An 11,234-nucleotide genomic window follows, 5' to 3' on the forward strand; every position below is an offset into this window, starting at 1 on the left:
ACAAATTTATTTCGTAATAGTTTAACTTTTGCACAGAACAGAAAATACATTTTTCATTACACAGCCACCATCAAGGTTTCTTTAACGTTATTTCTTGTTTTGGAACACAGACCAAACCAATCCATTTAAATAGGTATGTTTCTGTGTGTGCATTTAAGTGAACATTAGAGGTGTAAAAAACATTCGATACATATAACATATTAGGAGGTAACTTGTATATTATTGTTAAACACAAGTTTTAATGCAAATCAAGCCTAATGCCTTTCCCGAATTTTAAATAATTTTTTTTAAATATTTATTGCTAAATACATTTGAAAAAGAAGTTATAGCCCTATTATAAATGTTTCAAACTCTACTTTACTGCTTGTGCTGTTTTCTTAACCACTCTCAAAAAGTTGTGTACGGTTCAACGATAAATTTAAACCAAAGTATTGACACTTGAGGTTACTTTCAGGAATAGTGAAAATGAAAAACTGCATTACTACCATACAGTCACAACTAACCAATCTACCCACCTTCATAAAGACCAAACATCCGACTGACTAACCTACACTTCATAATTCACACTGTAACAAACATGTTAGATGTAGGAACATGTCTACTCCCACAATCCAAGTAAATCAATGATCAGAAAAAGCAATGGAGAAGTAGATAATTTAGGAAACGGAAAGGAATACGATACATACATTCATACTTACCGTGATACTACATACTGCTTTGTTCTACATGCATGTGTGTGGTGTAACTGTTGCAGTAGGTATATACTACATACATACATATTTGTTTTCTTCCAAACTATTAAGTGTTTTTGATGTAAAACATTATAAAAACTCATAAAGAACAATGAAAACCCCCAAAAATTTATTCTCCATTCAACGTAATTCTGTTAAATATATAACATACTGACAATAAATGTTTCTTTCCCTGTAAGAATTAACATGTTTTGGTGAAGAGCAACAAAAATAGCAAAATAATGTATAAATGAGCAAACAATACATATTACCTACATGTGCTTGGCTAAAATCAGTTTTACTCAATTCTGTTGATTTCTATTCAACAACTGAAATCAAAAAAACATCTTACCTTTTAATTTCAATGTTATCTGCAAATGTAATGGACATTTTTATTGATTATTTCAATATCAAAAGTCTTCTTGGGCACAAAATATTGTTAAGTTAGTTGCGTGTTGCTAAACTTTATACTTTTAAATTATTTTAAAAAAATCATATTTATTTTACACTTGAATCACTAGATTACTATTTTTATTTTAAAACATTTTTTAGATTGTGAATATACGGCAAACGCGTACAGCAATATTGACTTTTCCTAAAACCGTTACAAGTGCAATCAGAATTATAGAGAATGTATGCAAGGCGCATGCGTTTAATGCTCTTAATTTTTAACTCGTATTCTTTTAAGGGATATTATCTCTTTTTGTTTTTCTTTACCTTCAATTGTGAAAAATTACTAAAAGAATTAAAGAGTTTTATAAGATTTATTTTAATTTATAGTAGCATCAAGCTAGCATGATTTTTTTTTATAAAATTTGTTTCTAATTAATTGTATTATGTTACTAACTTGTTTTTAGAAATGCCAATCGGATTCATTCAAAATCTAGACATTTGGAATATAAAATACTAATGGGTCTTCTTAATCACGAACAATATAAATATGTTATTACAAGTTAAAATTGCATTTCTAATTTAAATTAATCGTTACAAGAAAAATTCGCATTTTGAACTTATATTGTAAACGAGAAAAACCGGCTAAGATCGATTTTGCTATTTAAAACATACCCACTGGTGTAGGGTACAATATTGTCGGCCATGCCGGCAATGTTATAATATTATGAGCCGATTGGTATACTTTAAGGTGGGTGAAGGGCCAATATTTTTGAATGTTACGAACGCTGTAGTAATGAAGGGTATAATGAGGAACTTCTGGTTAGCTGAAACTGGTACATAGCGAGTGAATACTGACTTGTTCCTATGATATTACATTAAAAAACTAAATAGTGTTTTATAAGTAAAACGGTTTCATTGATTTTGAAGTTTTTATTTTAAAATAAAAATATATGTTTTATTATCCCCTCTCCAGGATGGCATTTTCTATACATAAAACATTTTGGTTTATTTGTGTCTTCAAAAGAGCTTGCAATAATAATTTAACTTCCTAAAATGTTTGTACATGTATATATAATCATTTAATAAATTGAAAATATTAAACATTGTTTTATTATTATACTATTGCCATTGTGGTAGTAAGTTTCTGAATAGTGGACATTAGAAATCTTGAAAATAATGATATCGAATTTAATTCTACATCCAGTTATGAGGAACAGTTTCTATAGCATTTCTAATAAGTTATTCAGTTCTTAGTTATACACTAGTTCATTGGAACCTATGAATTCTTGAACATGAAAATAAATAATTTCTAATATTTGAGAAAAAAAATAATAGAGTTGAATTTAAAGTAGTGGAAAATTATATTCTAAAAATATGTATATTCATATTCAAGTTTTAATTTTAATTCAAACAAGTTAAACCATTAAAGCATTTTTAAATACAATTCCATAATATTTATATTACATAAAATTTGATCGGAGTTTTATTTTAGTATAATTGTAAATGTCGGAAATTAAAAATAAAATTTAAACACATTCATAAAAGGTTTAGCAACACATAAAAATTAACGGCATGAGTTCTAAGCTTGAGTATTTGTTTTAAATAATATTAATTTGTACTATTTCATTCTTATGCTAAGAGTATGAATACATATTTATATATAATCCTTACATTTATACTAATTAAATATTATTTTTTATTTGAATCACTATTTACATATTAGGTTACATATTTTTTTTTTGTTTTTAGTAAAAATGTATCATTAAGATATCGTCATCTGGATACTAATAGCTTAAGAGTTTTCGATCAAAGTTAAAGGTGACTCAAAAAACATAAGTTAATATAATATACTAAGCCGCTTGCGTTTACTAAAAACAAAACCTAAAAATTGGACTTACTGTAGGTCCACACGACAATGTGATGCATTTACATAATTACATAATTGATATACTAAATATATAAATATGGGGAATTTCATGTCAAGTGACGCACAGTGGTATAGGAAAAAAAAGAGGGAAATAATTCGGTAACTTCTAAACGGTTAATCCGATTTTAATGAAATTTGGTATGCACCTAGAGGAGGTGTTGCAAGTTTAGGTTTTGAATTTGCACCTTATAGGCCAACCAGGGGCCCGGCGGGGGGTCCTCAAATTAGGACACCTCGGCTATGTTAAATATTTAAAACGATCCTATTTCTTCATTTGAGTTCCGATTAAAAAAAAAATTTCGTATATAGAATCTCCTCATCGAGCACTATAAATCCCGGAATTCCCAAAAAAGTTTTAAAAATCCCAAAAATGGGATTTTTTGTTTTTTTGCCTATTATATCCATACCAGGGGCGGGGTTATCGAAACCCGTTACAAAATGATTATATTTGATGATATTGGGTCATATAAAACAGGTCACAATAATTTGATATCGACTATGCGATTTGAGAATTTTTGCTCAAAATTGAATTTTCCATAAAAAATAGGGTTTTTTTGGATGGACCTGGTCCCCTTGGTATCAAAAATTTTTAGGTTTTGTTTCATTTATCGTATTTTATGTAAAGTCAGCTTTCCAAAAAAAAATTTTAGGTTTTGTTTCATTTATCGTATTTTATGTAAAGTCAGCTTTCCAAAAAGTATAAATTCTATATACATCTTCTTAGAAACTTTTTAGATAACTTAAAAAGAAAAAGATACTTTTTTCCCAAAACAATGGCAAAAAATCGCCTTTTTTAATTTTTTAAATTAAAATGCCTATAACTTTGGACTCAGTCATGATTTTTACATAATTCTTTCATTGCTTGATATATAAACTTGTTGTTAAGCGAATAAAAGAAAAATGGCGAAAATCGGGAATATTTGGACCCGCTATTATCAAAAAACTAAAGTAAGGACGGTAAAAATTTTAAAATTTTAATTTTCAAATGCGAATATCTCCTAAACTATAAGAGATAATTTACATTTTTTATAGTGCTCGATGAGGAGATTCTATATACGAATTTTTTTTTAATCGGAACTCAAATGAAGAAATAGGATCGTTTTAAATATTTAACATAGCCGAGGTGTCCTAATTTGAGGACCCCCCGCCGGCCCCCTGGTTGGCCTATAAGGTCCAAATTCAAAACCTAAACTCGACAACACCTCCTCTTTGTGCATACTAAATTTCATTAAAATCGGATTAACCGTTTAGAAGTTACCGAATTATTTCCCTCTTTTTTTTTCCTATACCACTGTGACGCAACTGAAAAAATCCATTTTGACGAAATTTGCACAAACGTTACTACTATTGGATAGTAGGTCAGACTCAAATTTTCAGCTCTAATTTTTACTTAATTATTGGCAAAAATTGTCTTTTTCCCGAAATCCTTCAAATTCACATCGAAGGTACGGTAAAACTATGAGAGGTATTAAGCTCATTCTTTCCGTGTTTAATTCTTATATATATCCTTTATAATATCCAGTATAGAAAACTTTAATTTTTAATAATCCATTTACAAATTTTTTTAAAGTTTGATAATGGAGTTTTGGAGATGCTGTTGAAATAATGGCCCTTTTTTGACCACAGACTAAACCGAGTAAGCGTTATCCAATTTGAACAAAAAGTCGTACTAGCAATTTTATGAACCTTAACCTTTTTTGTAAAATTTTTCAATACTAACAAAAATTTTTTATATTTACTTTTATATGTCTTCAGAATCACAAAATTCTCGGGGGGAAATTTTAATAACTCAAAACTTTTTAACCAATTTTGAGTTTTTTCATCTTTTTGGAAAGATAATTTTATAGACATTATGATTTTACTATAAAATGGTGCAATAAATAATACTTAAAGCCTCATTTTGTGAAAAAACTCAAAGAAGTGCAATTTTTCCCATATAAACGCATTTACAAACTATGGAGGCGATGCGCGGGCTCTTACCCTCAAAAATAATTAAATAATATTTTACAGTATTCATTTGACGATAAAATACAACATAATTTCACTTATAGAAGTTGATCCGAGAGAAAAACTTATTTTCGACCCACCCTATTATACATATAGTCATATGAAAGTTACATTAAAAATTAAATATTTGCAAGCTTTGGCCAGAATAAGGTTTTGTTTTTGTTTTCATACAAATTTTTGAAAATTAAAATTTAGCTTTTAAAAAGTTCTAAAGATTTTAAAATAAGCTCTTAATCTAAATTTAAAAGAAATTTTTATTAATTGTAAATCAATTTTACATATTATTTTTATTTTTTAATTTAGGAATTAAAAATTGAATATTAATTGTAGGACGGCAAAATTTACTAGTAACAAGTATTTTGATATGGTTCATCAAAAATAGCGGAAAATGATGGAATATTTATTCGTATTTTATTTATTGTACAAAATTCTACGTTTACATAATATTTTATTTTCGAAATGCTTTTCATTCATGTTCTACTTTCTCTTTAGGATGTTTTATAAAAAATTTGGTTTTTTACCCTTCAAGATAAATTGTAAAATTTGGTCCAAGGAACGCTATTGAAAATGGTAGAAATCTGTCCATTGTTTCGGCTAGTCCCTTACAACCATACCACCCGAACAGGGCTTTTGAGGACATAATTACGTTAAATTTCTATTATGTTAACAAAAATAAGCAAAACTTAGTTTTATAGAACTTTGACTCTAGCTCCTCATATCAATTCCCCTTCAGAAAATTACTTACCCTTCACATATTAACACAAATAATACGATAAAAATTTACATAAAAAAACTTTAAAGTAGACGTTAATTCCTTTACCAAAATGTATAAGGATAGACCCATATTTACCCCTATTCCCCTTTGAGCGCTCTTGTAGAAAATCATTTTTTTTTGTTAACAATAAGTAAAAATATTTCGGAATTAATAAACGAATTAAATGCTATTTAACATACTGACACATGGCCGTCTATGATCGACTATATGTTTGCATTTGTATGAAGTAGTCTTGGTTTTATATAAGAAATCTAGTTCGAAATCTTATAAGTACCAGATTTCGCTGAACTGTAAGTGGGGTATTAGGGCTTTTTAGATTTCATGTGACGATATGTATTTATAGAGTATATATGTATTAACATGTGTAAACTAGATTTCGTATACATATAAAATATATTTAGTTAAGGTCCTTTATAGATATATAAAATATTGTATGTAGGTTTGTTTTTACTTTTTATTGTTGTTTTAAATTAATTTCAATTGCTTGGTGAAGAAAAACAGAAATTAATTTTATTGCAATCAATTCAATTTAATTGAAGGTGTAAAAACTGTTACCTGCCATGAATAAAAATAATAATAAATAATCATAATAATATACATATGTATATGTGTGTGTATATGTTTTATATTTAAACTGTTTTCGTTGAAATAACAAAAAATATGAAATACTAAATGAAAAAAAACGAAACGTTTAAAAGCTCATTCATTGTCTGACACTTTAGATTGAAGGAAATAAAGCCTGAAGTCAAAATGTTTCTTTCAGCATACATCCCTTCTCGTTTTGTGAGTTTATTTATTTTATGTTTTTTTTTTCTTTTCAAAGAACACATTTCTATGCATTGTTTCCAATGAAAGCGAATATGGGAGGAAAAAGTTCTTTAAAAAACAGCATGGTAAAATTTAAAATTCTACACTTGATTTATGATTTATATTTGTTTGAGTATGAAAATACAGTGAATGACAGAATTTGTTAAATATAAATAAATAAAAATACAATAATCTTTTATAATTTTAATGTAGTTAGAAACAAGATAATTTAGTCAGTTTGTTATTTAAAAGTCTTTTTTTATTATGCTCAACAATTTCGCACTTTAGTTTCATTACTTAATGTGGATTTGTTTGTTTAAGCATGATTTGTTCTTTCAATGTGGGTGCACCCGCCGACACTTACGACATCCAACTCTATTTCACCGAAACATAAACACACAATTAGACGCACATACATGTGTTTGTATTTACTTAGGAACGTTATTTTGAAATTTCCTTTTGTTTATGCGTTGATGTGTGTGTGTGGGTTGCGTTGATTTTTCCTATAAATGAGGTTTGATTAAAAGAATTTTCATGTTTAAAAAAGGAAAACAAGACAAAGAATGAAAATGAAAACACAAAAAACTGGCGTCAGCATTAAGCGATTACTAGGAAAAAACGAAGTAAACTTTAGTATGGCGTTTTTCCACTTTACTTGGGTTTTTTTCTAAAATATTTCTATAGTTGTATTTCATCCAAAATTGTACTGCATTATTTAAACATCAACAACAACAAAATATAAATAAATAAATCCCCTCTGAAAGTAAGTATTTATAATTTAATAATTTGTTGATCTCGGAATTCAATGTTAGAAATCAACAAAAATTGTTTTTAAGTTCATATATTCGAAGACAAACAACTACAACAGCAGAGTGAAAAATAATAAATGATAAACAAAACACATAATTTGAAAATCATGAAATTCTATTTGATTTTTTTCTTTAGGCAGTTTATTGCTGCTGCTGTTGTTGTTTTTAAACTCACGATTTACAGATACAATTTCTTATAAAAAAAATCTAAAGCTCATCCATAAAATGCAAAGCACGCATAAATTTATTGTTTCAATCCAAAATTCCTTCTTCCATTTTCAATAATAAAATACCAGATATTTTATCTTTTAACTTATTTATTGCTTTTGTTTCTGATGACTTAGTACGGCATGAGAGTGAATTAAATTTCGATGATGGAGATGTTGTTGTTACTTTGCATTTTAAGGCCGATTTATTATAAAATAAGAAACAACATTCGGTTGGTTAATTTTGTTTATAATGGCTTGCTGTTCCGTTCTGGCTGTTTGTCCATATTAGAGTCAGGCCATGAATCACTTTCACGCTTTTGAGAATGCCATGTAAATAGACCATTTTAAAAGGCTGCAGGAAACATACTTGTGTTAATACTTAGTTATTTTTTGAGATTCGTTTTATTTAAACAATACAGATAATTATGCCGGTTGAATTGAATTTGATAGACGCGCTGCTAATCTTGGTCATAGACTTTGTGGCTTCATTGAGTGGTTCATGTAAAAGTCTTCAAATCAATGATGAGCTACATTATTATTTATTTACACTAAACATAATGTGAATTGAAGTCTAATTAAATTTATGTATTTTTTTACACCGTTTCTCCATACAAGAAACTATAATTAATATACTACCGTTTTAATAGAATTTAAAAATAAAATGTACAATAATTTCGGTGTAAAGATGACATTTTTTGTATTTTCAGTGTCGAATCGAATCTAATTGTTAAAATGATAATTTACACTTAAAAGGTAAAGTACATTACTTTACTTAAAATACTTCAAGTATTTATATTTGAAGTAATTTTACTTGTTTTCTTTATTGTTTGTTAGTCTTGTCTTTTTGCCCAAAAAAACTTTTACACATAATTATATTGTTGGAAATGTCTTTATATTCAACAGCGGGATTATATAATGATTTAGCTTTTTTGGTATTCTACTACACCTGTCCGTATTTTAATGACTACATTTGTTTTCATAAACCTAATATTTGGCAGAAAAATTAACCTTTTCAGAGGAACTATACTATATAACTTGTACCCGAATGTACAATACATAAATTAAACAGGAAGGAATATTAAGTAAAAAGGATAAATTGCTATACTGGCATACACCCTTATACACAGACACATTCAGATCACACTAACACTAATAAATAAATATGTATGTCGTTATTTCACTACTTTGTGTTCTTAGACTGACAAACTGACACTGAGTGCGATGTGTGTATGGCTGTGCGTGATTTGGCTAATATTTTTTATAATTTTGTTGCTTCTGTTTCCCCTTTCACCCCATCCATTACATTCGTATCTATTCTGTAGAACTGAAAATAAATTTAGCGCGTAATCGGGATTTAATGTTTATTTCACAGGCTTTTTGTTTCGTTTTGTTTTTGTTTGTAGTATTTGGGTGGTTGTGTGTGTGTCTGCAAATATGTGTTTATGTTTGCTTTGGTATATGTGTGTTATTGTTGTGGGTAACACAACAGTAAAAAAGGACACGAGTGCTAACATCGTTGGAATTAGGCAAATCTTTGGCATTTTCTCCTTTTTGCTTTTCATCCTCAGTTGGAATGGATCCCCAAAAGAGATTGAGTGTGCAAGCGAGTGAATGTTGTTTCAAAGCTGGCATATCTAAAATCTAAATCCGCATAAATACTGTCAATTAAAAAAGGATAATTTTCATGATATTCATCACCAAGATTACCCTCGACTACGCACGTACCTAATACTACAAGTATAGAGAAGATTAAAATTAAGGACAAATGCTCAACAATCTTTGGCAAATGTTGTGGTACAGACGGAGGCAGTTGCTGCCATAAAACAAACAATTGAATTGGACAACAGGCATATTAATAAGGATTAACACCGTTTGTGGAGGTTATCAAAATGGTAAAGGACTTGTGCAACATTTTCATCTCACCTAATAAAACAAAATATAAATTTGTAAAGTTTTTGTTCTTGTCTTTATTTTTTCAAATTGAAAATAAATTGTGTAATTTTACATTAAAACCATAAAGCGAAAGAAAAATTAAAATGTTAAGCCACTTGTCAATATATGCCAATATTCGCCGGATCTTTTTTGCTCAAGTTTTCAAGTCAATGTCACATTTTATCATTGGATTTTAACTTGACATGTGTGCAAGCGTGTGTATATGTGTATGATTTTTTTATGTTTTTTCTCTCAGTCCCAATATAAAATGACATCAGCATCGTTACAGTCAACTGAAAGGACATCATGGGCAGTTGTAAAAACAAAACGACAGCTCGAATGTCGTCATGGTTTTTAATGCGCCAAATAGTTTATTATGTTCATTGGAAAACAACAGTAACATCAACAAATAATACACAATAACAATAACTATTATAATATTTTTTGTAGCCATTACTTTATTATACGTATTATGGAAAAAAACCCGGACTATACACAATACATAATAAAATACCTAGAGAAACATACATATATTTAAACACAATCTCAAATATCCCCTCGTATAAATACACATTCAAAGAGTAGCCGTTTTAATGCAATATAATTCGCGTCCAATAGCCCATTGTTAGTCATTACCCATCCAGCATCCACCGATCATTAGAGTGTCCCGTGGACAACGGTTTTTTGGAATACTTTTCAAAAGATTCGTATTTTTTTTTGGTAAAAAAAAAATTAATTTTTGTTTGAAAGCATCCTCAGTTCCTTGCCAGCGATTAAAAATGCTGATTTGAGACTTGACCTACACCAACCACCTAAAAAAAGCTGTATCTAGGAACGCTCTACTGTAAATGTCATGTGATGAAATATTGAATTTATCATTCAACCCTATTTGTCCATATAAAATCGTGAATACTTACGCATGCACACCCATATAAACACGTATTTTGGTTAATGAGAAAAGCTACAACCTTTTACGGAGTTGTTGTAAATTAATATAATATTTGTAATACTTTAGTTTGAGCTATTTCTTTTGTTTCAATTAAATTAATTCAACCATTTCGTTCTAAATTCTGCACAACTTCATTGATTACTGGTTTAAATTTCAGAAAATTCTTACTTGAAATGATGAAGTTCCATTTTGTAAAGTAAAATAATTATTTGTTACAAAAAAACTTAAACTTATTTTACTAATTATGAAAAAAATTGGCCGTGTGTACTATGTACGTATAAGCGATATAAATTATGTATTAATTTTAACAAGAATACGACCTAAAGTTCATTGATAACCGACTTTTGACTTTTGAAGAAACCGGCTTTTCGGTTAACCAAAAATTGGCCATTCCTAGAAAACATTCTTTAGTATAGATGTGTACAGTAAAATATTATAAGAAAGCAGACTTCTACAGATCTGAAGTTGTAATTGATTCGTTAGGTACCTATGTACATCGAAGTATTCATAGGAGGGATAAATTTACCCTGCAATACATATGTATATGTATTATATAAATAATTTACTAAATATGAGAAAATTTAAAAAAAAAATTTTTTTAAAGGGCCACAGTTCCCTACAAGCGATTGAAAATTTTGATCTTAGTAAAAAAATATTGCCTGCAATCTTTTCGAAATCGTTTAGAAAAATTTAGC

At 28.5% G+C, this 11,234-nt stretch overlaps 1 protein-coding gene across 1 annotated transcript in view; it reads right to left on the bottom strand.

Moving 5' to 3' along the window:
- LOC111690175 (inositol-pentakisphosphate 2-kinase) overlaps positions 1-1,195 on the bottom strand; it is a 194,293-nt gene extending 193,098 nt beyond the window's left edge. Inside the window, exon 1 of the mRNA XM_046955173.1 lies at positions 1,084-1,195. The gene's annotated coding sequence lies outside the window, so the exon portion shown is untranslated. The remainder of the gene's footprint in view (positions 1-1,083) is intronic.
- Positions 1,196-11,234: the final 10,039 nt, after the last annotated feature.

Source organism: Lucilia cuprina, chromosome 6, assembly GCF_022045245.1.
Source record: "Lucilia cuprina isolate Lc7/37 chromosome 6, ASM2204524v1, whole genome shotgun sequence".
NCBI classification, from domain to species: Eukaryota; Metazoa; Arthropoda; class Insecta; order Diptera; family Calliphoridae; genus Lucilia; species Lucilia cuprina.